The 25,963-nt window shown below is 44.8% G+C and overlaps 1 pseudogene; it reads left to right on the forward strand.

The window, feature by feature from the left end:
* Window positions 1-25,963, forward strand: part of LOC119280209 — a 108,255-nt pseudogene that overhangs the window by 48,115 nt on the left and 34,177 nt on the right.

The raw sequence follows: 25,963 nt of genomic DNA on the forward strand, positions 1-25,963 counted from the left end.
AAAGTGACAGGGATTGAGGGGATGATGCCGCTAATTGCCTAATGCTGCTGCTAATTATACCAGCTGATTATAAGGAGGTGTTGTGGCAGTTTATATAGGGGTTGCTTGCCTAAGGTAGCTGCTGATTACTGATTTTGTATAGTAATCGCCGATTGCTAGAGAGATAAAAATGTGTGTGTGCACTAATTGCGATAGCTATATGCCACTAGATGTGTATGCTGCTGCTGAAAATGTGTTGGTTTTGGTTGTTTTTGAAAGATAAACATATGAATTTGATAACATAACTGAAAATGTAGGGTATTAAAATAATGTACATATGGATTTGATAATTTCACAAGACCGATGAAATATAGGAGATATAATAATTTAGGGGAGCTACTGGAGTTCCTCCGACTCCTATCGCCAATTGGTCTCATGTTCTGACCCCCACCGAACCCTACCCATACGACATGCTTAGCATCCATGTCCGTCCTCGTGGCCTGCGACAAGAAGCAAGAGATGGTCGGATGGATGTGGATCGAAGGAAGGGAATCCATGTCCATCCCTGTAGCCCGCCACAAGTAGCGAGACAGGGTGGGATGGATGGGGATTAATGGAATGGAGAGATAGGGGGGTATCTTTACTATTAAAGGTGAGTATGTGTTAGTGATGGTACATTAGTATGTCGCCGTTCGTACACCAATCCCTCCCCTCGAGTTTTGCTCGTTCATCCATCTGCCCTGAATCACACAAGATCTTCCGAGGGAAAGGAAATTGTGATGCAATCTCTTAGGTTAATTCCCACAATGCATGTTTCTCCTACACGCGATCCGATTTGATTGCATGACTTTACTAGGTAAATCAAGCGTTGGCACACTAGATTTCATGGTTGCATAACGTGCTATGCCTTCTTCCATTCTCCCATGGGTGCCGCATCCCGATGCTGATGACCTTGCCCTGCATGTTGTGTCCCTATTTGGCGACACGTGGATACATCACATGCCCCAGCCTGAATTTGCCACTGTACTAGGAGAAGGTGCGGCATTGCAGTGAGCAGCAGGTTGTGTTGCAATGGAGGTCACCCTCGGCTACGATGGTTTGCACTCCGTAGCACCAGGATCAGCCTGGGGTGTTGTGGAGGGCGGAGAAAGGGGGCGGGTGACATCATGGACAGTAGGGGACACGACAGTGAGAGCAAGACATGGGCTAAATGATGTGGCGTCGAGGGGATGCAACAGTGAGAAGCCGCGATGGGCAGACTAGGCTAGGGGAATGAGATGTGAGTGTTGTGTCGTGCCATGAGAGAGAGAGAGAGGGTGAATTGCTATTTTTAAGATAAGAAGAGATGTGGCTTTGAGGAAAAGCGATTGTTTGTTATGAGAGAAACGTCACGTACTTTTTTATATAGTGAAAAATATCACAAACCCTAACAATTCATTTCTGGAGAATAATTACCAACAAGTGATTTAGAGGTGAACCTATGTGTATTAAAACTGGGATGCAACTCACTCTAGTAAAAAGCACGATGCTACTCACTATATGTTATTAAAATTGGGATTCAACTCACGCTACCAAAGGCACGATGCTACTCACTCTAACTAAAAACGGCCACCTGCTTGCATCAAGACCAATTAATATAGATCGTATATGCACTTATTTTTATTATGTTTATTTTAATATATGTTTACATGTTCACCTTTGTAGATCAGAGGTAAAAAACGATGGCTTCAGATGATGCTTCGAAAATGTCGATCGACAAAGTCACTGACGTAACTATAATGGATTCGACTGAATACTAGAGAGTCATTGTTGGATGTGAAGGGGCGGGGGATTAACGGATTTGAAGGAAAGGTGCAACAGATCTCAGGTGGCGGAGATGGTGGTAGTGTTTAGAGGGATGGCCGACACATCATGTTACATCTTTTTGTTTGCACTATTCATCCCAAGCAATCATGGAAATAGAACAAATTGGTGGAACTATGTTAGAAATATGTATTTAGTGAAAAGATGAGAAATAATGTATTTCATGACGATCACTTTCATCATCCATGTATTGTTAGCCTTATCGGCACAGGAACACATAGAGTGAGGGGTGTGTGGGGTGAGAGAGTGAGAGGGCTGGTTGTGGTGAGATAGTAGCCGAGGTCAGAATAAGGCTGGGCAGGTAAGCTAAAAACTGAATAGACAACATTCCCGAGTGTGCGAGAATTTCTTAAGTGCGTCAAGTAAATTTTAATTTGTAACATATTTTTAGTTCGATAATTTCTCTATATATATACATCGTCAAATTTCTTTTTTAATCAATTTACATTGCAAGTGAAGTGGACTTCAGTTATTACCCAATTATGCCCATGCTATTTTTTCTCAACATGTGAAATTTAACATACATTATGTTTATATCCCATGGCAACGCACGGGTATTCTACTAGTATTGATTACGGATCAATCTGGCATCAGCTGGTACAGTGGTACGGTTGGAAATCACAGGGTACCCAGGCTGTAAAAGTCGGGACTAATGGGAAGAGGACACGTATGTCCTTAGTTTTTTTGGGGGAAATTTTGGTGATCCATAAGTTTAGCCATTTTGTCATTGCTGTCAGCGTAAATTTTCGGTCCATAAGAGGCGCTGTTGTTCGGGGGTGAACAAATGGTAAGTAGTGTGAGCAACCCTCTTTAGGCCCTGTTTGTATTCTCGTTTTCTATCTGAATACCCCTGTAAAATATACAGGTCTCCGCCCGTTGTTTTGGTTTCTAGCTGAAAGTAAGTTACACCCGGAATATAATACACCTGTATCGAATTGCAACCATACAAGGGCAGCCTTAATTACCAACTTGTACTCGCAATACAGTGCACGACGTCAAACTGGCCCTAGTATCCATCATGCAGAGCCAACAACAATTAATTGAGTCATTTAAATAAAAGCATAAATTTATAAGTTTGCAAATGAGTTGCAACTTCGTGCGCCTCTTCAATAACTTGTCTAATATTTATGTGCCAACTTTCAATTTTAAATAAAATGATTTAGTAGCTAATTTAAATAGAAAACAAAGCAGGAAGAAAAAGAAAAGGAATAGAAAAAGAAAAAGATAGAAGTGGCACACGACAGATGCCAAGGGATGGCTAAAGAGAGGGACATGCTCGAGGGCACCGGTGGGCTCTAGAGGCAAGGTCGGCATGAGCGAGCGAGAGACACAAGACATACCGAGGTTCGGGTCTCTCTGGAGAGATAACACCCCTAGTCCTGCCGAGTATGGTTTATATGGAGATGGTACAAGCTTGCTCCTTGAGTTGTTTTGGGGAGGAAGGAAGACGTGCCCGTGCATAGGCTACTCCTTCTCTCTATGGGTGGATGGATTCTATTGATGATCTGTCCGCCCCTCTGGTGTTCAGCCCTGTACATGGAGGGCTTCTGGGGGATTTTACATGCCAACCCCCAGGGTTACAATGGTAAAGTTACATGGCTGCGGGGCTGGGTTGTTAGTGACTGGAAGCCAACGCTGGGACACGCCGGGTACCAGGGTACGCCGGGTTCTCCAGGAAGCATTGTGCCTTGGTTTGCCGTACGTCATGCAGTGGTTGAGCCAGAGTCAGCCACAGTGCCAGGACGCTTGGTTGCCGTCGGTACTTGTTGACAGGATGGATGCGCATTGTAGCCATCCCGGCATTGGTCAACGGAGTAAGTGGGCCACTGTAGCCATGCTTGCCCCTTCATGGGGGTCTGTCTTGTTGTACGCTTGGATGGGATGGGAGTTGACCTGAGGTCGGTTGAGGAGCGTATCATGATGCTACTTGCTTGTTGAAGAAGTCTTGACTTGTCGGGACCGGCCGGCACGCGCCAGCGGGCCTGAACCGGGATGCGGGACTTGGCCGAGTTGCGGAACCCGGCCAAGGGCAAACCGGATTGAGGGGCATTGCTGGGCCGATGATTTTGAAAAGGACTCGGGTTCCGTTGCGTGCCCGGGGTTCACCCCCCTGACATTCAGCTTCTTCCTATTCTGACTTTTTTTCGGTATGCCCCCATCAACCGAGGGCTCTTCTTCACTTCCTTCGAATTGATGAGCAATCCCAGATGTATTACCCACTGGAACTAGAGCTGAACTCATATCCAGAGGATCATTCGTCAGGCCCTTCGAAGCTGAATCATGAGCTGCCCTCTTCCCCAACACGAGGGGGTCTTCAAGTTGGCGTTTAGTCATCAACGATGATGTTCCAGTATTGGAGACTGAGTCAGCTTGGGCATCGAATCTCCAACTTATACTTGGATCCACTACTCGGGGATGCTGCTAGCACGATACTACGATCAAAGACCCTTCAACAAGCTGTGTGCGATGCAACAATCGCAAATGGTGGTGTCAGAGAACCGTCAAAAATGTCCAAAACATTTGCAATGACAGATGCATCAAAAACGGTTCAGATTTTAGTTGTGTGTGCGATGTAGGGCATACGGTTCAGTTCAATTAACTGTTTGTGATGAGGAGTAACAAAAGAAACGGGCAGCCAGATGAAGGTGTGTGCGATATACAACATATGGTTCACTCGGATGAACTATTTGTGATTAGGCAATACAAAAGAAACGGTTAGCCAGATGAAGGTGTGTGCGATATACAACATATAGTTCACTCGAATGAACTGTTTGTGATTAGGCAACACAAAAGAAACGGTCAGCCAGATGAAGGTGTGTGTGATATACAACATACGGTTCACTCGGATGAACTGTTTATGGTTAGGTAACACAAAAGAAACGGTCAGCCAGATCAAGGTGTGTGCGATATACGAATGTGGTTCACTCGGCCCTTGTCGTCAGTGTGATCTCTGTGGCAACCGTTCGCTTCCCACTTCCCCAGGCTCCTATTCGCGTACTGTGGAAACCATCCATCACCTCTTCACCTTTCCCTCTCGATTTGGAACTGCTGTCGCACGCTCTTCCTCCCTCCATTTGCCTTCACCCTTCCTTCTGCCATTGTTCGATCATCTTCTCCATGGAGGGGACAGGCCGGAAACGACACTGTTATTCTTGCCCCGATCTAAAAGATGGCGTGGTGGAGGAACTCATTGATCGATGCGACGTAATCACCTCGGCTACCATGGCAGGTTCGTTTAAGACCATTCTCGACTAAACTAATAACATCATTACAAGGAACCCTAGGGTCCAGGAGCGGTTTGATCTCCCCTATCTTCTTCGCCGTGACCCTACTGACTGGCGCGGGGATGGGGGAAGCCTCGTCTTGTGCAAGTTGATGCCGCTTGATAATGATACATATGATGTTAAGATTCCATTGCTTGAGGGCAAGGCTTGGGCAGGTGCAAATGGAGATTGGGTTGTTTATATTGGGTACAACTGCGATTGGGAACATGTGAATGTGTACTCTTATCACCGGGTTCCACTTCCAAAAATCACAGATGACTGCCCAGAGGTTGAGTACACCGGTATTCTATGTGAGTTCAAATACGATCATGGTGACTATCATCTACGGAAGATAGCAATTTGTCGAGTTCCCAACCGCTCTTGGGATACACAAACTATGAAGTTGTTGCTATCTTCGACAAGCTTGTTGTCGTCCTTACTTCCATGCGTCGATGGATATTGCTCAAAAATCAATTTCTGTACACGGATGAATATTGTGATGCAATTCAATACGAGGGTCTTGTGTTTGCTACCACCACTCACTACTAGGGAAAACCCTAGCAGTAGCGCATGTTTAAAGCCTATTAGTAGCACGGGGAACCGCGCTACTAGTAAGGCGCTACAGCCAAAGGTTAGCAGTAGCGTGGGTTGGACCGCGCTACTGTTATATCGACTTAGTAGCAACGATTTCTAAAACAAGCGCTACTGGTAATTAGTAGTAGCGCTTCTCCTAGAGCGCGCTACTACTATTATTCCGTATTTCTTTTTTATTTCATATTGTATTCATACACCTTTATACAAGTTTTAATACCGCAACAATTTAGAGAATGATTTTACATCATAATGAGTTATTACATCAGTGGGAGAAAGAACTGTGGACTAGTTTCAAGTGGATGGATATCCACTTGAAACTAATCCACGGTTCTTTCACCCAATGATATAATAAATATCATCATCATCATCATCATATCATTAACAACTTATCATCATAATGCATCATTGTCATATAACATGTCACATCCCTAGCTTTACCTTGCACTTGGTCTAGCTTGGTTGTTGCATCATGTTTAAATTTCAAGGAAACTTGAAATGGGGATTGTTTAAACCCTAGCACCAAATGAATTCAAATAGGCTCAAATAAAATCATTTCCAATGACCCCAAAATGCCCTTTGAAAATGTTCATGATTTCTGATAAAGGTCAAAACCTCTGCCAAAAATGATGAACATATTTCTAGGTCATTCCTGGATTTTGAATTAAATCATATTGTAGTTGACTTTGGGCATTTAAACACTATAGATAATTTAAATGCTCAAATAATGTTGGAATTATTTGTGGGACACTAAAATAGTTCAGAAAGTGCTCATGAATAGTTTAAGGATTTATAAAATTGATTTGGTTTTTAAAACTAGATCAAAAGCAAACTGCAAAATTAGAAAACAGAAACAAAAAATAGAAATAGAGAGAAAGCTCACCTGACCTTACCTGGTGCTTACCTAGAGCCCACAGGCCCAGCACTGTGCAGCCCAGGAGCTGGCCCAGCCCACCACCGCTGCTAGTCGTCTCTCACCTCGCGCCAGAAGGACGCGAGGCGTGTGTTCACCGCACGCCGGCACGCGCAGGGCCACGTCATGCTTGCCGCATTCTCCTCGATACGTCTAGATGGTGCCACGCACCTCCCTGCCTCTCTCCCTTACTCTCCCGCGCTCTCACCCCCTTCCCTGGATCTCTCTCACGCCTGACCGCTGCCGTCGCCGCCGCACAGTGCTACAGCGCTCAACGGTCATCCCTCAAGAAACCGTCGTGCCCATCGGCTCCGTCTTGCCGTCTGCATCATCCCAAACGAGCCACACGTCCTCGGGCGCCCTACAAAGTCGCCAGCATCGCCATTTCCATCGCCGGCCATCGTGGATCCTCGTCGTCAATTCGGGAGCTACAGGGCGTCCCCAACCTCGCCGTCGCGCTTGATGGACTCGCTGTGAGCCCCTGCCCCGAACCCCTCTTCTCCCTTCGCGTTCGCATGCTCTAGCCCCATCCCCCGCCATGGCTGAGGCTCGCCGCCGCCGCACCTCTTCGCCGCTGATGTTCAGCTTAGCGCCATCGCGTACGAGCTCGTAGATGAGCTCCAAGAGAACCCAGAGGCCGTGGCACACCTCATCCGGCCTCCCCGTGCCTGCAGTCATGCACCCGCTCGAGCCGAGCTCCGGTCGCCGCCGCGAGCTCCCCCGTCCCCGCTGAATCCCACCTGCCTCCCTAGATGCGGGCGAGCCCGGGCTACGCCCCGGTGCATTTAGCAGCCGCCCTCGTCGCCTTTAGTGCAAGTCCGGTGCGTTGCCGCTATGGGTTTGGTCGCCGCCGGCGGAACTCCGGCGACAGCCGACATGGCGGGGTGATTAGCGCTAACCCCCGCCAGCTGGACCCCACCTAGTCACTGACAGTGGGCTCCGCAGCGGGTCAAAGTCCAAGTAAACACGGGGTTAACCCCTATCTCGCTGACCAGTGGGCCCCGCTTGTAAGGTTTGACCCTTGCTGGCTGTTGACTCGCTGACGTCATGCTGACGTCAAGTTGGCGCAGTAAATATTTTCTGGGACTTAAAATAAATCAGAAATAATTTATAAATTCCAGAAAATGCCCAAAACTTCTAAAATTCATAGAAATTCAACCATAACACCAAATGAAACAAATTATATATGAAAAATTATCTGAAAAATCCAGTCTATCCATCTGTACCATTTTCATGCATGTTAGCATAACTTATGGCTGCTGTTTAGGCCAAATCATATAAATGACATTTAAACCTTCACATATGGAGTCTGAATTTGAACCTAGGGTTCAAACCAACTTCATTTAAATTGTTGCTAGTTGCATTAGCTCAAACCACATCATATCGCCATGTCATGATTATGCATCATATTGTTGAATTGCATTGATTGTGTTCTTCCTTGTTTGCTGGTATTTGTCCCCTCTTAGTAGACGTGGTTCCGACGATGAGTTCGATGACACCGATGAAGAGTTATGTCATCTTCAGAAGTGCCAGGCAAGCAAAACCTCCTTGTTCTTCCCGATACAATCCCATTCTCTCGCTCCTACTCTCTTTTACTGCATTAGGACAATAATGATTCAACTGTTACATGCTGCGGTAGTTGAACCCCTTTCCTCTGCATGACCTGTCATTTCCACAGTAAATAGATGAAACCCACTAGCATGAGTAGGAGTTGTTTGAGCCCTGATGTGCCTACTCATTCATGCTTTTTTGTCATGCCTGCTAGTGCTTAGAGTTGAGTCAGGTCTGATTCATCGAGGATGAATTGGAATGGTGATGAACATGTCCTACTATGTGTGAGCTAAGTGTGTGAACACGATTTGGTAAAGGTAGCGGTGAGAGGCCATGTAGGAGTAGATGGTGGGTTGTCTCATTGAAACTGTCCTCAGGAACTAAGTTTTGTGTTTGTGATCCATGAACAGTTACTACCACACATTGGACTCCGGGCACTCCAAGATCTCTCGACTTATTAATCAACTCGATCTCTGTCTAGGAGTTGCAACTAGTTTCTGGTGTTTGTAGGTAGTGCTAGTAGTCTACCAATTGGCACCCAGTACAGGTGGGCTTGGGACAAACTAGGTGCAGTGGCACAATGTACCAAGTGGCACCCGGATGGTGGGCTTGGGAACCCTGCTCACATCATTTGGGGCCATGAGCGACACCCCGGCCGGATCCCCTTGCAGATGGAACCCGAATAGGCGATAAACCTGGACTAGAGACTTGTGTGGTTAGTCAGGTCATGGCCGACACCCTCGCTAGGCTTCTGCTTGAAGGTTGCCGAGATACACGACGTGTACATGGCGGTAAGTGGCGAGAGCGTGTGTTAAGAAGTACACCCCTGGAGGGTTAACATCATCTATTCGAATAGACGCGTCCGCGATAAAGGACCTCTGGGTTGCCTATACAGTTCATAGACAAGTGAAGGTGGATACTCTAAAATGCGCAAGATAAGCGTGAGTGCTATGGATGGCCTTCTCGTAGGGAGACGTGAGCGGATCCATAGTGGTGTATTGATATGGTGAATATCTGGACTCGTGTGCGCCACCTCAAAAGAGTTACTTGCAGTCGTAGTTCAGGTTAGCCACTGAGTCAAAGCTAGCTTGCTGCAGTTAAACTCCACCACCCCTTTGTTGATACTGATGCATATGTAGATAGTTCTGATGTAAGCCTTGCTGGGTACATTTGTACTCACGTTTTCTTAATTTATGTTTTTGCAGAGAGACTCTAGTCTCACTAGTAGTTCCGTGTGGACTTCGACGTTTAGCTTGTTACCTCAGCTACGATCTTGTGCCCTCGGCAGGATCTGGTAGATAGTCAGGCTTGTCAGCCTTTTTCATTTATAGATGTCTATACTCAGACATGTTAAGATTCCGTTTGTGCTTTGACTTGTATGCTCTGAATGTTGGGTCATGAGACCCATGTTTGTAATATCTCGCTCCTCGGAGTCTATTGAATAAATACTTTGAGTCATAGAGTTATGTTGTGATGCCATGTTGTATTTGCACATATCGAGCATACTGTGTGTATGATTTGAAATGCTTGGTATGTGTGGGATCCGACAACGTAGTTGTTTATTCTTGGTAGCCTCTCTTATGGGGAAATGTCTCCTAGTGCTTCCACTGAGCCATGGTACTTTGCTACTGCTCCGGAACACTTAGGCTGGCTGGCATGTGTCCTTCTTCGTTCCAGTCTCTGTCCCTACGGGGAAATGTCACGTGGTGTCTACCGGAGTCCTGTTAGCCTGCTACAGCCCGGATTCTCCGGAGTCCTGCTAGCCCAGCTGCTACAGCTCGGATTCACTTGCTGATGACTACCACGTTCTTTGCTGGGTCATGTATGCCTGTCCCTGTAAGTTAGTGCCACTTTGGGTTTACGACTAGTCATGTTAGCCCTGGTTCTTTGTCATATGGTTGCTAGCGACACTATCATATATGTGAGCCAAAAGGCGCAAACAGTCCCGGGCTAGGTAAGGTGGCACCCGTGGGAATACCGTGCGTGAGGCCGCAAAGTGATATGATGTGTTACATGCTAGATCGGTGTGGCTTAGGATCATAGTCCTGACAGCTTTGGTATCAGAGCCTAACTGCCTGTAGGATTACCAAGCCAAACTGGTCGAAGTTGAGTCTAGAAATGTTTTAGTTATATAAGGGAATTGATTGTGGACGGGAATGTAAGGCCCTTTTTACTCCTTATACCTTATGCCTTCTGATCTAAGTCATCTTATCTTCCTACAGGGTTAAGAACCTAGGCTTTCTCTTCTTTCTATTAGGATCACGTGTTACTAATCCGTAGACTTATAGGATTGATGGATTTAAGCCTCTGTTCAGTTCCTACTACCTCTATCTATTGACACTTGGTCTAGAAACCTTGATACTATGATGTTGAGTGGCTATGCCACCATTTCACAAGATGTCTCAAATCTTTTGAGCATTTACAACCGTTATGCTGTCCGAGTCATCCCATGTTTCTAAACAATCTGATGCATTTGCAAATTCCTTCTTACCACTCTGAAGTTCCTTTGTGCCAGATTTAACCACACATGTCAGTGAGTTGAGGTGCTCCATTGCTTCGACATATATGTTGAAGCTATTATTACAACCCTAGGTGTCTTAAGGGATCATCTAGTAATCTAGCCATGTTTTGTGTCCCAGTGTGATGATTCTGGCCGTCATTCTCGAGAGCATCCCGTGATGCCACTTAATAGTAGGCATTCTACCCCTAGGTTCTTGAACCCAAGATTCAGGCTACTTACTTCTTTTTGATAGTGTTTTCTAGTTCCTTTAGGATACTAGTAACCCTTGCGATAATCCTCGAGGTCCGTGGTATATCGTTCCTCCAAATACCATGAACCGCTTATGGCAGAAGTTCTTTGAACCAAAAGATCACAACAAGAGTGCTCTTGATGAGTTCTCCTTTCCACATTGTGAGTCTGCCAGTCGTACCTTTCTGCATGGATTATACGGAAGAATTATTGAGTGTTGCTCGACATACTAATCTATGCGTCCACAACTCAGAAAGTTATATGTTCTTTTGAGTTGTCCCTCTTTAGTTGTTTTCTGGCCCATGTTTATCAATTGTTAGTCAGGAGTAGTTCTGCATTCATGTTCATCGGTGTTTATTATTCCTGTGGTCCGTCAAGCCATTCTATCTCGGAATGACTAGGAGAAACAAACTCCAGTACCTTATGCATATCCAGGATTGGATCAAAGCAGTTGTATTCCGCAGATCAAAATGCCAATCTAGCTTTTGCTCTGTTCTACCTTGGATTATTACCATATTTATGTTAAGAATATCATGGGAATTGCACACCATCCTATGAACTCTTGATATAGTGATACTTCTCGCCCTCATTATTCATTTCTCGGTTTCCGTATTGTTGCAACCGGAACGCCGACAAGTGAATCATGACGTGTGAAATCTATATTCCTAGCAACTCCGTTGCTTGGTAGTTTAATGGAAAACAATTTCATTCTTCGTGTGTTGGATCTCGAATCATCATTCTAAGACTCATTGTGCTACCTAGTCCTTATTTTTGGTGTACTCATCGATCAATGAGTTAGGATTTTGGCAATCCCTCACTCTTCTGGTCATATCATCTTTCTCTGAAAAGCAATATTGTTCTCGAGCTTAGTAACATATCGGTGGTTCGTGATTCTCCGAATGTCTTCTCAGAGGTATCACCAGGTTGTCACCTGACCGCTAAGTTGAGCTCGTGATCAAGCTGGTTTTCAAAACCATCATTTCTCCAAGAATCCGTGTGAGATACCCTGAGCTAGTTGGTTAAGCTAAACAACAAGTTGGAGAGTTGAAAGATAAAGCTTTGCCTAACCTAGTTCATTTCAAAGGGATATCTTTTGTGTTGTGTTGAAGAAAGATGATACCTTCCTCGATTTATCCTTGCGATAAATTGCTGGAGCTATTGTCCTACCCAATCGTTGATTTGAGTGTGGGCTATCGTCAAATCAAACCAGAACCAACGATGTTCATAATGTTGTCTTACTCATGGTTGTCCCTCGAGCATACATCATTATATCTTTTGGTCTGGCCAATGCTATCACCGTGTTCACTAAATTGTGGAATTCCACTTATATGGAAACCTGGATGAATTGTTGTTGAGCCCATGACAACAATTTCACCTTGTCCATGATGCATGTTGAATATCTAAGTTAGTATTGGAAACTTCTATAAGCATTATCTTCATGTCCCGTGCATGAAGCATATGTTCGGATGAAAGAAGTGACCTCCTCTAATTCATGTGCATTTGATGCAAGTTGCTGCCGTGAATTCGAGAAAGTCAATGTTGCCTCCTCTGGAACCATCCCAAGTCAGTCATGCATGTGTGAAGAATGCTATGGTTTGATAGGCTACCTCCATTCTATATGTGTCCCTAGCACGCCAAGCCACTCATTGACTTTTTCAAGGAAAAGCAGTTGTTGTGCTACTCCTAGGTCATGCACAAGACTTCGTTACCCTAGATGATGGTTCCCAACCTAAACTCGATAGTGTTTCACTATAAGACTACTATGTGCTCATGCTTGTCTGGGACAGCGTGTTCACATGTGAGTAGCAGAACCAACTCATGTTTTGGAGCTTGATATCGTAGTTCATTTCTTGAGAATCTCGCAACGTCATCTCGTCGATTTGTGTTGCAAACTTTCAGTTTTCTTTCTAGACTTGATGAGTCTGGAATATTCCTACACCAACCATATCTGAATCTCAGGCAGATATGATGGTTGGAACGTTTCCCAAGAACTATAATATTGGTCTCTCTGTAACCGGTTAAGTGGATGTCGTGGCCAACACACCCAGCTGGAAGACCTATTATTGTAGTATCTTGATTTAGGAAGTCGGCCACCTCCCCATAAGGATTTCGTAGGATTTACTCCCTAGATGTCCCTTATGGATTTTTGTGTTCCCGGAGTCCGACCTTTACTTGATGTTCTAGATATAAAACCATATCTATGAATGGGATACACTAGTACATCAAGGAGAACATTAGAAGCGGAGTGCTAAATATCTCTCGGTCGATCATCCAGATTTTGTTTCCTTGGCCTCGCTAAGGTGAAATATGAGAAGGTGTTATCTTCCTTTGCATCTGCATCGTCCATCACCATTCATCATGGTAGTATGTTGTGTTGCCAGGATCCTTGACACGGATGTTGGTAAAACCTTGATAAATATGTAAATGCTCAAGTTCTTGAGAGCACGCGCAAGCTCTAGGTTCCATCATTGGCATTGTTTGAGATTTGCTCCCAGTTTCCTCGGTTATGCTATAACCTTTCAAACAGTGGACTCACTCTCTACTGTTGGGTTTCTCCCCAGTTACTAGAATCATTCCCAACATTTGCATCTTGTTCCCAGCTTGCACCTCAATTGTGCCATCCTACTATGGACTACCATTCTCAGTAATTACTGATCAGGATCATCCTCAAAGTGGTCCTACAATGGGTTCCTTCTATTTCTGATGATAAGCAAAATCATCAATTGCTTTGTCTTCAACAAGGTAATTCACACCACCCATTCTAGGCTGGGTATGCCATTCCTTCACACTCCACCGAACGATTGTTGATGAACTGCCTTAGGCTGGTTTAGAGAGTTTCAGTGATCCATGTATCAAAAGTAATTCTTTGGCCACTTAAGGTAATAATTCTATGAGTTACTTTCCCTGAGGTGCCCCGTTATGGTATCATGGCAACTAAACTCCTCGCTACGTTAACAACCGTTCACCACCTTCTTAAGTGTGGAATTGTTGTCTACCTAGTGAACCTTTGTCATATGTTTCACTCCATCCCTCTGGATGTATGCTTCATGTCTCAGCTCGAGAGATGTTTCAATGTCTCATTCTGTGAGTTGATCTTGAATTTCTCGATCTTCGAGGAGATCGATTCCTGTAGAGTTTCTTTCTATCGTCATCGTGTTGGATGAAGATCTCGAAAGCAAAGACGTCAAGATCTATTTGAGTCAACAAATTAACAACCTCGAGAAGACAGTTGGATCATGAAGTTTTCGATACTTAGTGTCCCCTTTGTCTTCTTACCTCACAACTTGAATCTCGGGACGAGATTCTTGTTTAGTGGGGGTGAGTTGTCACATCCCTAGCTTTACCTTGCACTTGGTCTAGCTTGGTTGTTGCATCATGTTTAAATTTAAAGGAAACTTGAAATGGGGATTGTATAAACCCTAGCACCAAATGAATTCAAATAGGCTCAAATAAAATCATTTCCAATGAACCCAAAATGCCCTTTGAAAATGTTCATGATTTCTGATAAAGGTGAAAACCTCTGCCAAAAATGATGAACATATTTCTAGGTCATTCCTGGATTTTGAATTAAATCATATTGTATTTGACTTTGGGCATTTAAACACTATAAATAATTTAAATGCTCAAATAATGTTGGAATTATTTGTGGGACACTGAAATAGTTCTGAAAGTGCTCATGAATATTTTCAGGATTTGTAAAATTGATTTGGTTTTTAAAACTGGATCAAAAACAAACTGCAAAATTAGAAAACAGAAACAAAAAATAGAAAAAGAGAGAAAGCTCACCTGACCTTACCTGGTGCTTACCTATAGCTCACATGCCAAGCACTGTGCAGCCCAGGAGCTGGCCCAACCCACCACCGTTGCCAGTCGTCTCCCACCTTGCGCCAGAAGGACGCGAGGCGTGTGTTTGACGCACACCGGCATGCGCAGGGCCACGTCCTGCTTGCTGCCTTCTCCCTGACGCGTCTAGATGGCGCCACGCACCTCCCTGCCTCTCTCCCTTACTCCCCCGCGCTCTCACCCCCTTCTCTGGATCTCTCTCTCTCGCGCCCGACCGCTGCCGTCGCCGCCGCACACTGCCACAACGCTCACCGGCCGTCTCTCGAGAAACCGTCGTGCCCATCGGCTCCGTCTCGCCATCTGCATCATCCCAGATGAGCCACGCGTCCTCGGGCGCCCTACAACATCGCCAGCATCGCCGTTTCCTTCTCCGGCCACCATGGATCCTCGTCATCAATTCGGGAGCTACAGGGCATCCCCGATCTCGCCCTCGCGCTCGATGGACTCACTGTGAGCCCCTGCCTTGAACCCCTCTTCTCCCCCTCACGTTCGCATGCTCTGGCCCCATCCCCCGCCAGGGCCGAGGCTCGCTGCTGCCGCGCCTCTTCGCCGCCATCATTCTGCTTAGCGCCATCGCGTACGACCTCATAGACGAGCTCCAAGAGGACTCAGGAGGCCGTGGTACACCTCATCCGGCCTCCCTGTGCCTACAGTCGTGCGCCCGCTCGAGCCGAGCTCCGGCCGCCGCTGCGAGCTCCGCTCCGGCGAGCTCCGTCGTCCCCACTGCGTCCCACCTGCCTCCCTGGAAGCGGGCGAGCCCGGACTACACCCCGGTGCATTTAGACTCCGGCCCCGTCGCCTTTAGCGCAAGTCCGGGGCGTTGCCGCTGCGTGTTTGGTCACCGCCGGCGGAAGCCGACATGGTGGGGTGATTACCGCTAATCCCCGCCAGCTGGACCCCACCAAGTCAGTGACAGCGGGCCCCGCAGCGGGTCAAAGTCCAAGTCAACACGGGGTTAACCCCTGTCTCGCTGACCAATGGGCCCCGCTTGTAAGGTTTGACCCTGGCTGGCGGTTGACTCGCTGATGTCATGCTGACGCAGTAAATATTTTCTGGGATTTAAAATAAATCAGAAATGATTTATAAATTCCATAAAATGCCCAAAACTTCTAAAATTCATAGAAATTAAACCATAACTCCAAATGAAACAAATTATATATGAAAAATGGTCAGAAAAATCCAGTCCATCCATCTGTACCATTTTCATGCATGTTAGCATAACTTATGGCTGTTGTTTAGGCCAAATCATATAAATGACATTTAAACTTTCACATATGGAGTTTGAATTTGAACCTAGGGTTCAAACCAATTTCATTTAAATTGTTGTTAGTTGCATTAGCTCAAACCACAACATATCTCCATGTCATGATCATTCATCATATTGTTGCATTGTATTGATTGTGTTCTTCCTTGTTTGCCGTTATTTGTCCCCTCTGAGTAGAGGTGCTTTCGACGATGAGTTCAATGACACCGATGTAGAGTTACATCATCTTCAGAAGTGCCAGACAAGCAAAACCTCCTTGTTCATTCCGATACAATCCCATTCTCTCGCTCCTTCTCTCTTTTACTGCATTAGGACAATAATGATTCAACTGTTACATGCTGCGGTAGTTGAACCCCTTTCCTCTGCATGACCTGTCATTTCCACAGTAAATAGATGAAACCCACTAGCATGAGTAGGAGTTGTTTGAGCCCTGATGTGCCTACTCATTCATGCCTTTTTGTCATGCCTGCTAGTGCTTAGAGTTGAGTCAGGTCTGATTCATCGAGGATGAATTGGAATGGTGATGAACATGTCCTACTACGTGTGAGCTAAGTGTGTGAACACGATTTGGTAAAGGTAGCGGTGAGAGGCCATGTAGGAGTAGATGGTGGGTTGTCTCATTGAAACTGTCCTCAGGAACTAAGTTTTGTGTTTGTGATCCATGAACGGTTACTACCACACATTGGACTCCGGGCACTCCAATATCTCTCGACTTATTAATCAACTCGATCTCTGTCTAGGAGTTGCAACTAGTTTCTGGTGTTTGTAGGTAGTGCTAGTAGTCTACCAATTGGCACCCAGTACAGGTGGGCTTGGGACAGACTAGGTGCAGTGGCACGGTGTACCAAGTGGCACCCGGATGGTGGGCTTGGCAACCCTGCTCACATTGTTTGGGGCCGTGAGCGACACCCCAGCCGGATCTCCTTGTGGATGGAACCCGAATAGGCGATAAACCTGGACTAGAGACTTGTGTGGTTAGTCAGGTCGTGGCCGACACCCTCGCTAGGCTTCCGCTTGAAGGTTGCCGAGATACACGATGTGTACATGGCGGTAAATGGCGAGAGCGTGTGTGAATAAGTACACCCCTACAGGGTTAACATCATCTATTCAAATAGCCGCGTCCGTGGTAAAGGACCTCTGGGTTGCCTATACACTTCATAGACAAGTGAAGGTGGATACTCTAAAATGCGGAAGATAAGCGTGAGTGCTATGGATGGCCTTCTCGTAGGGAGACGTGAGCGGATCCATAGTGGTGTATTGATATGGTGAATATGTGGACTCGTGTGCACCACCTCAAAAGACTTACTTGCAGTCGTAGTTCAGGTTAGCCAGTGAGTCAAAGGTGGCTTGCTGTAGTTTAACTCGCCCACCCCCTTTGTTGATACTGATGCATATGTAGATAGTTCTGATGTAAGTCTTGTTGGGTACATTTGTACTCACGTTTGCTTAATTTATGTTTTTGCAGAGAGACTCCAGTCTCACTAGTAGTTCCGCGTGGACTTCGACGTTTAGCTTGTTACCTCAACTACGATCTTGTGCCCTCGGCAGGATCTGGTAGATAGTCAGGCTTCTCAGCCTTTTTCATTTGTAGATATATGTACTCAGACATTTTAAGCTTCCGTTTGTGCTTTGACTTGTATGCTCTGAATGTTGGGCCATGAGACCCATATTTGTAATATCTTGCTCCTCGGAGCCTATTGAATAAATACTTTCAGTCGTAGAGTTATGTTGTGATGCCATGTTGTATTTGCACATATCGAGCATATTGTGTGTATGATTTGAAATGCTTGGTATGTGTGGTATCCGACAACCTAGTTGTTTATTCTTGGTAGCCTCTCTTTTGGGGAAATGTCTCCTAGTGCTTCCACAGAGCCATGGTAGCTTGCTACTGCTCCAGAACACTTAGGCTGGCCGGCATGTGTCCTTCTCCGTTCCAGTGTCTGTCCCTACAGGGAAATGTCACGTGGGGTCTACCAGAGTTCTGTTAGCCTGCTACAGCCCGGATTCTCTGGAGTCCTGCTAGCCCAGCTACTATAGGCCGGATTCACTTGCTGATGACCGACACGTTCGTTGCTGATGACCGACAAGTTAGTGCCACTTTGGGTTTACGACTAGTCATGTCGGCCCAGGTTCTTTGTCATATGGATGCTAGAGACACTATCATATACGTGAGCCAAAAGACGCAAACTGTCCTGGGCCAGGTAAGGTGGCACCCGTGGGAATACGGTGCGTGAGACCGCAAAGTGATATGATGCGTTACATGCTAGATCGGTGTGGCTTGGGATCGGGGTCCTGACATAACACCTCCTGATCATGACCATCGTTTTTATCAATGAGACATCACATACAAGTTGGTCACTAGACATAATCACAACTACTTATCATCATCAACTCTCATAAACATATTGTACCTCATAGGACCTACTACACTCTCTTAGGACCTACTATATTATCTTAGGTAAAATAGCATAAAACAAGATAGCCCCTGACTCTCCATTATGGAGAATGGAGATTATCCAGTCTCCAATTGTTGCCTTTCGCACAATGTTGCTTCCAAGAACCTCCTTACGAATGTCCATACATTTCTTCCATTCTTTGATTATCATGTGTTCACCGTTTTTAGAAATCCGGTATGCACAGGTGAGATTCGTAGGATGACCTGGCTGTATGTTCAAAACATCAAGGTGACCATTCTGATACATCAAATGAGGCACATAATCCATCGGGATTTTCTGTTGAAAAACATAGTAATAACTTCATAGTTAGCAATGTAGTTCAGTTTTAGAAGTATGCAAAAGATGCATGGATGTCGTAATAGTAAAAAATCTTACCAGGAAATCTCCATGGAAGTTATCGTCGTTCAACACATGCACTAGTGGCATGTATTCACCATAATTTGGAGGAGTTCGATAAAAGGCATTGTAATTCTCAATGCCAGTACAATATGCGACCAGATGATTTTTCTCTTGATAAGTTAACTCAGAGCCATCGATGTAGTTGGTTCTGTCTACCATCTTCCGCACACTCTTTGAAGAATGAAAATAAGCAATCAATGGAAATAAGCTTTCAATTATTTTGAAATAAACAATATAAATAACTTAATAACTATGTTTGAGGAACTTACATAGCGGTAGAATAGGAAGCGTATCAACAAGAACCCAAATGTCCAAATTGTCTTGGTCGATGTCAGGATCCCCAAGATCCATTGTGACAAACATACCCTCTTGAAAATCATACATCTTGCAAAGTGCTTCCCAACCCGGGCAACCAAAATGGGATACGCTCTCAGAGTTGTATATATTTACCTCAAAATCAATACCATGATGGGTTCTTTGGTTAATTTTCTTTGTTTCATTCCTCTCATGATCTTCGAAACGCATCCTCTCCAAGACATAGCGTCTTGCCTCGCATGGGATAAGCTAGTCGAATTGTAAAAGACGAAAATTACACGTTGAAGTAGTAGAAGTCGAGCTTAATTACAAAAAAAGAATTGCGTCGTATCTTACCTTATCACAATCGAAGGCCTCCTCAAGCTTAATGCTGAAGCGCCGACCTTCGTCGAGGTGAGGCCTGTCAGAGAAACCCCGTTTGTCCTCGCACCAGGAGCACTCCCCAGGACCTTCTTCGTCCGACGACATTTCCTATGTTCATAATTCAAAGATTAAACTTTTACAATTAAATATATGTACTACAAAAACTAAATCAGATCATTATTATTCATCAGGGTTGACTATGGGTATGACTAAATCCAGGCCACTCGATATTTCCTACATATTCTAGCACAAGTCATGCTAAAATTCATGGAAAATTCCCGCATGACCTTTGCTAAAACAGGACATATCGAGCGCCTGAAATTTGCCGGAACGGAAATTAATCAACACTCCGGCAAAACATAGGCCACTCGGAGGTGTAACCTACAAACATAGGCCGTTTGCTGGTCTCACCTCGAGGTCAGAGGGGGTCGGTGACGGGGACAACAACGGGGACGATGGAGGGGCTCCTTGATTTCTGCAAAAGCAAAAACCCTATAAGTTATCACTAATATATCCCAAATAGTATCATACATATAACATCACTAATACAACTAAAACCCTAGCGAACGACGGGTATCGACGACGAGGACGCGGGATAGGAATCATCGACGTCGATGCGGGAATAATTCCTTAAACTAAAAAAATAACAACAAATGTGACATGTTCAACTAGTTCTATTAATTCAACTAGTTCTTACTAAAAATAAACTTCCTATAAATAGAAATAAACTAGTTCTTTCTAAAAATAAACTAGTTCAACTAGTTATATTAATTTTGTTACTAAAAATACATTAGTTCTATTAATTCAACTAGTTCTTACTAAAACCAAACTAGTTCAACTAGTTTATTAATTCACTTACTAATTATTTTAAACACTTACTAAAACCGTAAAAAAACTACATTATACAATAGTAAAAAACTATAGTGAAAAACAGAAAAAAAGATGGAGGAAGGAGGAAGGAGAGAGGAGGAGGGGGAGGAGGCCGGAGGAGGAGGGAGGGGGCGGGGGGTGGAGGGGGAGGGGGCCGGTGGTGGCCGGAGGAGGGGAAGGGAGGGGGTGGCTGGAGGAGGAGGAGGAGGAAGGGGACGGGAGGTGGATGTTGGGGAACGTAGTAATTTCAAAAAAATTCCTACGCACACGCAAGATCATGGTGATGACATAGCAACGAGAGGGGAGAGTGTCATCCACGTACCCTCGTAGACCGTAAGCGGAAGCGTTAGCACAACGCGGTTGATGTAGTCATACGTCTTCACGATCCGACCGATCCAAGCACCGAACGTACGGCACCTCCGAGTTCAGCACACGTTCAGCTCGATGACGATCCCCGGGCTCCGATCTAGCAAAGCTTCAGGGATGAGTTCCGTCAGCACGACGGCGTGGTGACGATGATGATGTTCTACTGGCGCAGGGCTTCGCCTAAGCTTCGCGACGATATGACCGAGGTGGAATATGGTGGAGAGGGGCACCGCACACGGCTAAGGAACGATCCGTAGATCAACTTGTGTATTATGGGGTGCCCCCTTGCCCCCGTATATAAAGGAGGGAGGGGGAGGTGCGGCCGGCCCCTTTGGGGTGCGCCTGGAGGAGTCCTACTCCCACCGGGAGTAGGACTCCCCCCTCTTGCCTTGGTGGAGAAGGAAAAGGGGGGAGGGGAAAGAGGAAAGGGGGGCGCCGCCCCCCCCTTCCTTGTCCTATTCGGACTAGGGGGGGAGGCGGCGCGCGGCCTGCCCTGGCCGGCCCTCCTCTTCTCCCTCATGGCCCACTAAGGCCCATTAACCCCCGAGAGGGTTCCGGTAACCCCCCGGTGTTCCGGTAAAATCCCGATTTCACCCGGAACCTTTCCGATGTCCAAATATAGGCTTCCAATATATCAATCTTTATGTCTCGACCATTGCTAGACTCCTCGTCATGTCCGTGATCACATCCGGAACTCCAAACAAACTTCGGTACATCAAAACTTATAAACTCATAATAAAACTGTCATTGTAACGTTAAGCGTGCGGACCCTACGGGTTCGAGAACTATGTAGACATGACCTAGAACTATTCTCGGTCAACAACCAATAGCGGAACCTGGATGCTCATATTGGTTCCTACATATTCTACGAAGATCTTTATCGGTCAAACCGCATAACAACATACGTTGTTCCCTTTGTCATCGGTATGTTACTTGCCCGAGATTTGATCGTCGGTATCCAATACCTAGTTCAATCTCGTTACTGGCAAGTCTCTTTACTCTTTCTGTAACACATCATCTTATTACTAACTCATTAGTTATAATGCTTGCAAGGCTTAAGTGATGAGTATTAGTGAGAGGGCCCAGAGATACCTCTCCGACAATCGGAGTGACAAAACCTAATCTCGAATTATGCCAACTCAACATGTACCTTCGGAAACACCTGTAGAGCACCTTTATAATCACCCAGTTACGTTGTGACGTTTGGTAGCACACAAAGTGTTCTTCCGGTAAACGGGAGTTGCACAATCTCATAGTTGCAGGAACTTTGTATAAGTCATGAAGAAAGCAATAACAACATACTAAACGATCAAGTGCTAGGCTAACGGAATGGGTCATGTCAATCACATCATTCTTCTAATGATGTGATCCCATTAATCAAATGACAACACATGTCTATGGTTAGGAAACATAACCATCTTTGATTAATGAGCTAGTCAAGTAGAGGCATACTAGTGACTATATGTTTGTCTATGTATTCACACATGTATCATGTTACCGGTTAATACAATTCTAGCATGAATAATAAACATTTATCATGATATGAGGAAATAAATAATAACTTTATTATTGCCTCTAGGGCATATTTCCTTCAGTCTCCCACTTGCACTAGAGTCAATAATCTAGATTACATAGTAATGATTTTAACACCCATGGAGTCTTGGTGTTGATCATGTTTTGCTTGTGAGAGAGGCTTAGTCAACGGGTCTGCAACATTCAGATCCGTATGTATTTTGCAAATCTCTATGTCTCCCACTTGGACTTGGTCCCGAATGGAATTGAAGCGTCTCTTGATGTGCTTGGTCCTCTTGTGAAATCTGGATTCCTTTCCCAAGGCAATTGCACCAGTATTGTCACAGAAGATCTTCATTGGTCCCGGTGCACTAGGTATGACACCTAGATCGGAAATGAACTCCTTCATCCAGACTCCTTCATTTGCTGCTTCCGAAGCAGCTATGTACTCTGCTTCACATGTAGATCCCGCTACGATGCTTTGTTTAGAACCGCACCAACTTACAGCTCCACCATTTAATAAAAATACGTATCCGGTTTGCGATTTAGAATCGTCCGGATCAGTGTCAAAGCTTGCATCGACGTAACCGTTTACGACTAGCTCTTTGTCACCTCCATATACGAGAAACATATCCTTAGTCCTTTTCAGGTATTTCAGGATGTTCTTGACCGCTGTCCAGTGATCCACTCCTGGATTACTTTGGTACCTTCCTGCCAAGCTTATTGCTAAACATACGTCAGGTCTGGTACATAGCATTGCATACATGATAGAGCCTATGGCTGAAGCATAGGGAACATTTTTCATTTTCTCTCTATCTTCTGCTGTGGTCGGGCATTGAGTTTGACTCAACTTCACACCTTGTAGCACAGGCAAGAATCCTTTCTTTGCCTGATCCATTTTGAACTTTTTCAAAATTTTGTCAAGGTATGTGCTTTGTGAAAGTCCTATTAAGCGTCTTGATCTATCTCTATAGATCTTGATGCCCAATATGTAAGCAGCTTCACCGAGGTCTTTCATTGAAAAACTTTTATTCAAGTATCCTTTTATGCTATCCAGAAATTCTACATCATTTCCAATTAATAATATGTCATCTACATATAAAATTAGAAATGCTACAGAGCTCCCACTCACTTTCTTGTAAATACAGGCTTCTCCAAAAGTCTGTACAAAACCATATGCTTTGATCACACTATCAAAGCGTTTATTCCAACTCCGAGATGCTTGCACCAGTCCATAAATGGAACGCTGGAGCTTGCACACTTTGTCAGCACCTTTTGGATCAACAAAACCTTCCGGCTGCATCATATACAACTCTTCTTCTAGAAATCCATTCAAGAATGCAGTCTTGACATCCATTTGCCAAATTTCATAATCATGAAATGCAGCAATAGCTAACATGATTCGGACGGACTTAACCATCGCTACGGGTGAGAAAGTCTCATCGTAGTCAACCCCTTGAACTTGTCGAAAACCTTTTGCAACAAGTCGAGCTTTATAGACAGTTATATTACCATCAACGTCAGTCTTCTTCTTAAAGATCCATTTATTCTCAATGGCTTGCCGATCATCGGGCAAGTCAACCAAAGTCCATACTTTGTTTTCATACATGGATCCCATCTCAGATTTCATGGCTTCTAGCCATCTTGCGGAATCCTGGCTCATCATCGCTTCCTAATAGTTCGTAGGTTCATCATGGTCAAGTAACATGACTTCCAGAATAGGATTACCGTACCACTCTGGCGCGGATCTTACTCTAGTAGACCTACGAAGTTCAGTAGAAACTTGATCTGAAGTTTCATGATCATTATCATTAGCTTCCTCACTAATTGGTGTAGTTGTCACAGGAACCGGTTCTCGTGATGAACTACTTTCCAATAATGGAGTAGATACAGTTATCTCATCAAGTTCTACTTTCCTCCCACTCACTTCTTTCGAAAGAAATTCCTTCTCTAGAAAGGATCCATTCTTAGCAACGAATGTCTTGCCTTCGGATCTGTGATAGAAGGTGTACCCAATAGTCTCTTTTGGGTATCCTATGAAGACACATTTCTCCGATTTAGGTTCGAGCTTATCTGGTTGAAGTTTCTTCACATAAGCTTCGCAGCCCCAAACTTTAAGAAACGACAACTTTGGTTTCTTGCCAAACCACAGTTCATAAGGCGTCGTCTCAACGGATTTTGATGGTGCCCTATTTAACGTGAATGCGGCCGTCTCTAAAGCATAACCCCAAAACGATAGCGGTAAATCAGTAAGAGACATCATAGATCGCACCATATCAAGTAAAGTACAATTACGACATTCGGACACACCATTTCGTTGTGGTGTTCCAGGTGGCGTGAGTTGCGAAACTATTCCACATTGTTTCAAGTGTAGGCCAAACTCATAACTCAAATACTCTCCTCCACGATCAGATCGTAGAAACTTTATTTTCTTGTTACGATGATTTTCTACTTCACTCTGAAATTCTTTGAACCTTTCAAATGTTTCAGACTTGTGTTTCATCAAGTAGATATACCCATATCTGCTCAAATTAGCTGTGAAGGTGAGAAAATAACGATACCCGCCGCGAGCCTCAACATTCATTGGGCCACAAACATCAGTATGTATGATTTCAAACAAATCAGTTGCTCGCTCCATAGTTCCGGAGAATGGCGTTTTAGTCATCTTGCCCATAAGGCACGGTTCGCAAGCACCAAGTGATTCATAATCAAGTGATTCCAAAAGTCCATCAGTATGGAGTTTCTTCATGCGCTTTACACCGATATGACCCAAACGGCAGTGCCACAAATAAGTTGCACTATCATTATTAACTCTGCATCTTTTGGTTTCAACACTATGAATATGTGTATCACTACTATCGAGATTTAATAAAAATAGACCACTCTTCAAGGGTGCACGACCATAAAAGATATTACTCATATAAATAGAACAACCATTATTCTCTGATTTAAATGAATAACCGTCTCGCATCAAACAAGATCCAGATATAATGTTCATGCTCAACGCTGGCACCAAATAACAATTATTCAGGTCTAAAACTAATCCCGAAGGTAGATGTAGAGGTAGCGTGCCGACCGCGATCACATCGACTTTGGAACCGTTTCCCACGCACATCGTCACCTCGTCCTTGGCCAGTGCTCGCTTATTCCGTAGTCCCTGTTTCGAGTTGCAAATATTAGCAACAGAACCAGTATCAAATACCCAGGTGCTACTATGAGCTCTAGTTAGGTACACATCAATAACATGTATATCACATATACCTTTGTTCACTTTGCCATCCTTTTTATCCGCCAAATACTTGGGGCAGTTCCACTTCCAGTGACCAGTCTGCTTGCAGTAGAAACACTCAGTTTCAGGCTTAGGTCCAGACTTGGGTTTCTTCTCTTCAGCAGCAACTTGCTTGCTGTTCTTCTTGAAGTTCCCCTTCTTCTTCCCTTTGCCCTTTTTCTTGAAATTAGTGGTCTTGTTGACCATCAACACTTGATGCTCCTTCTTGATTTCTACCTCCGCAACTTTTAGCATTGCGAAGAGCTCGGGAATAGTCTTGTTCATCCCTTGCATATTATAGTTCATCACAAAGCTCTTGTAGCTTGGTGGTAGTGATTGGAGAATTCTGTCAATGACGCTATCATCCAGAAGATTAACTCCCAGTTGAATCAAGTGAT

This window comes from Triticum dicoccoides, chromosome 3B, assembly GCF_002162155.2.
Source record: "Triticum dicoccoides isolate Atlit2015 ecotype Zavitan chromosome 3B, WEW_v2.0, whole genome shotgun sequence".
NCBI lineage: Eukaryota > Viridiplantae > Streptophyta > Magnoliopsida > Poales > Poaceae > Triticum > Triticum dicoccoides.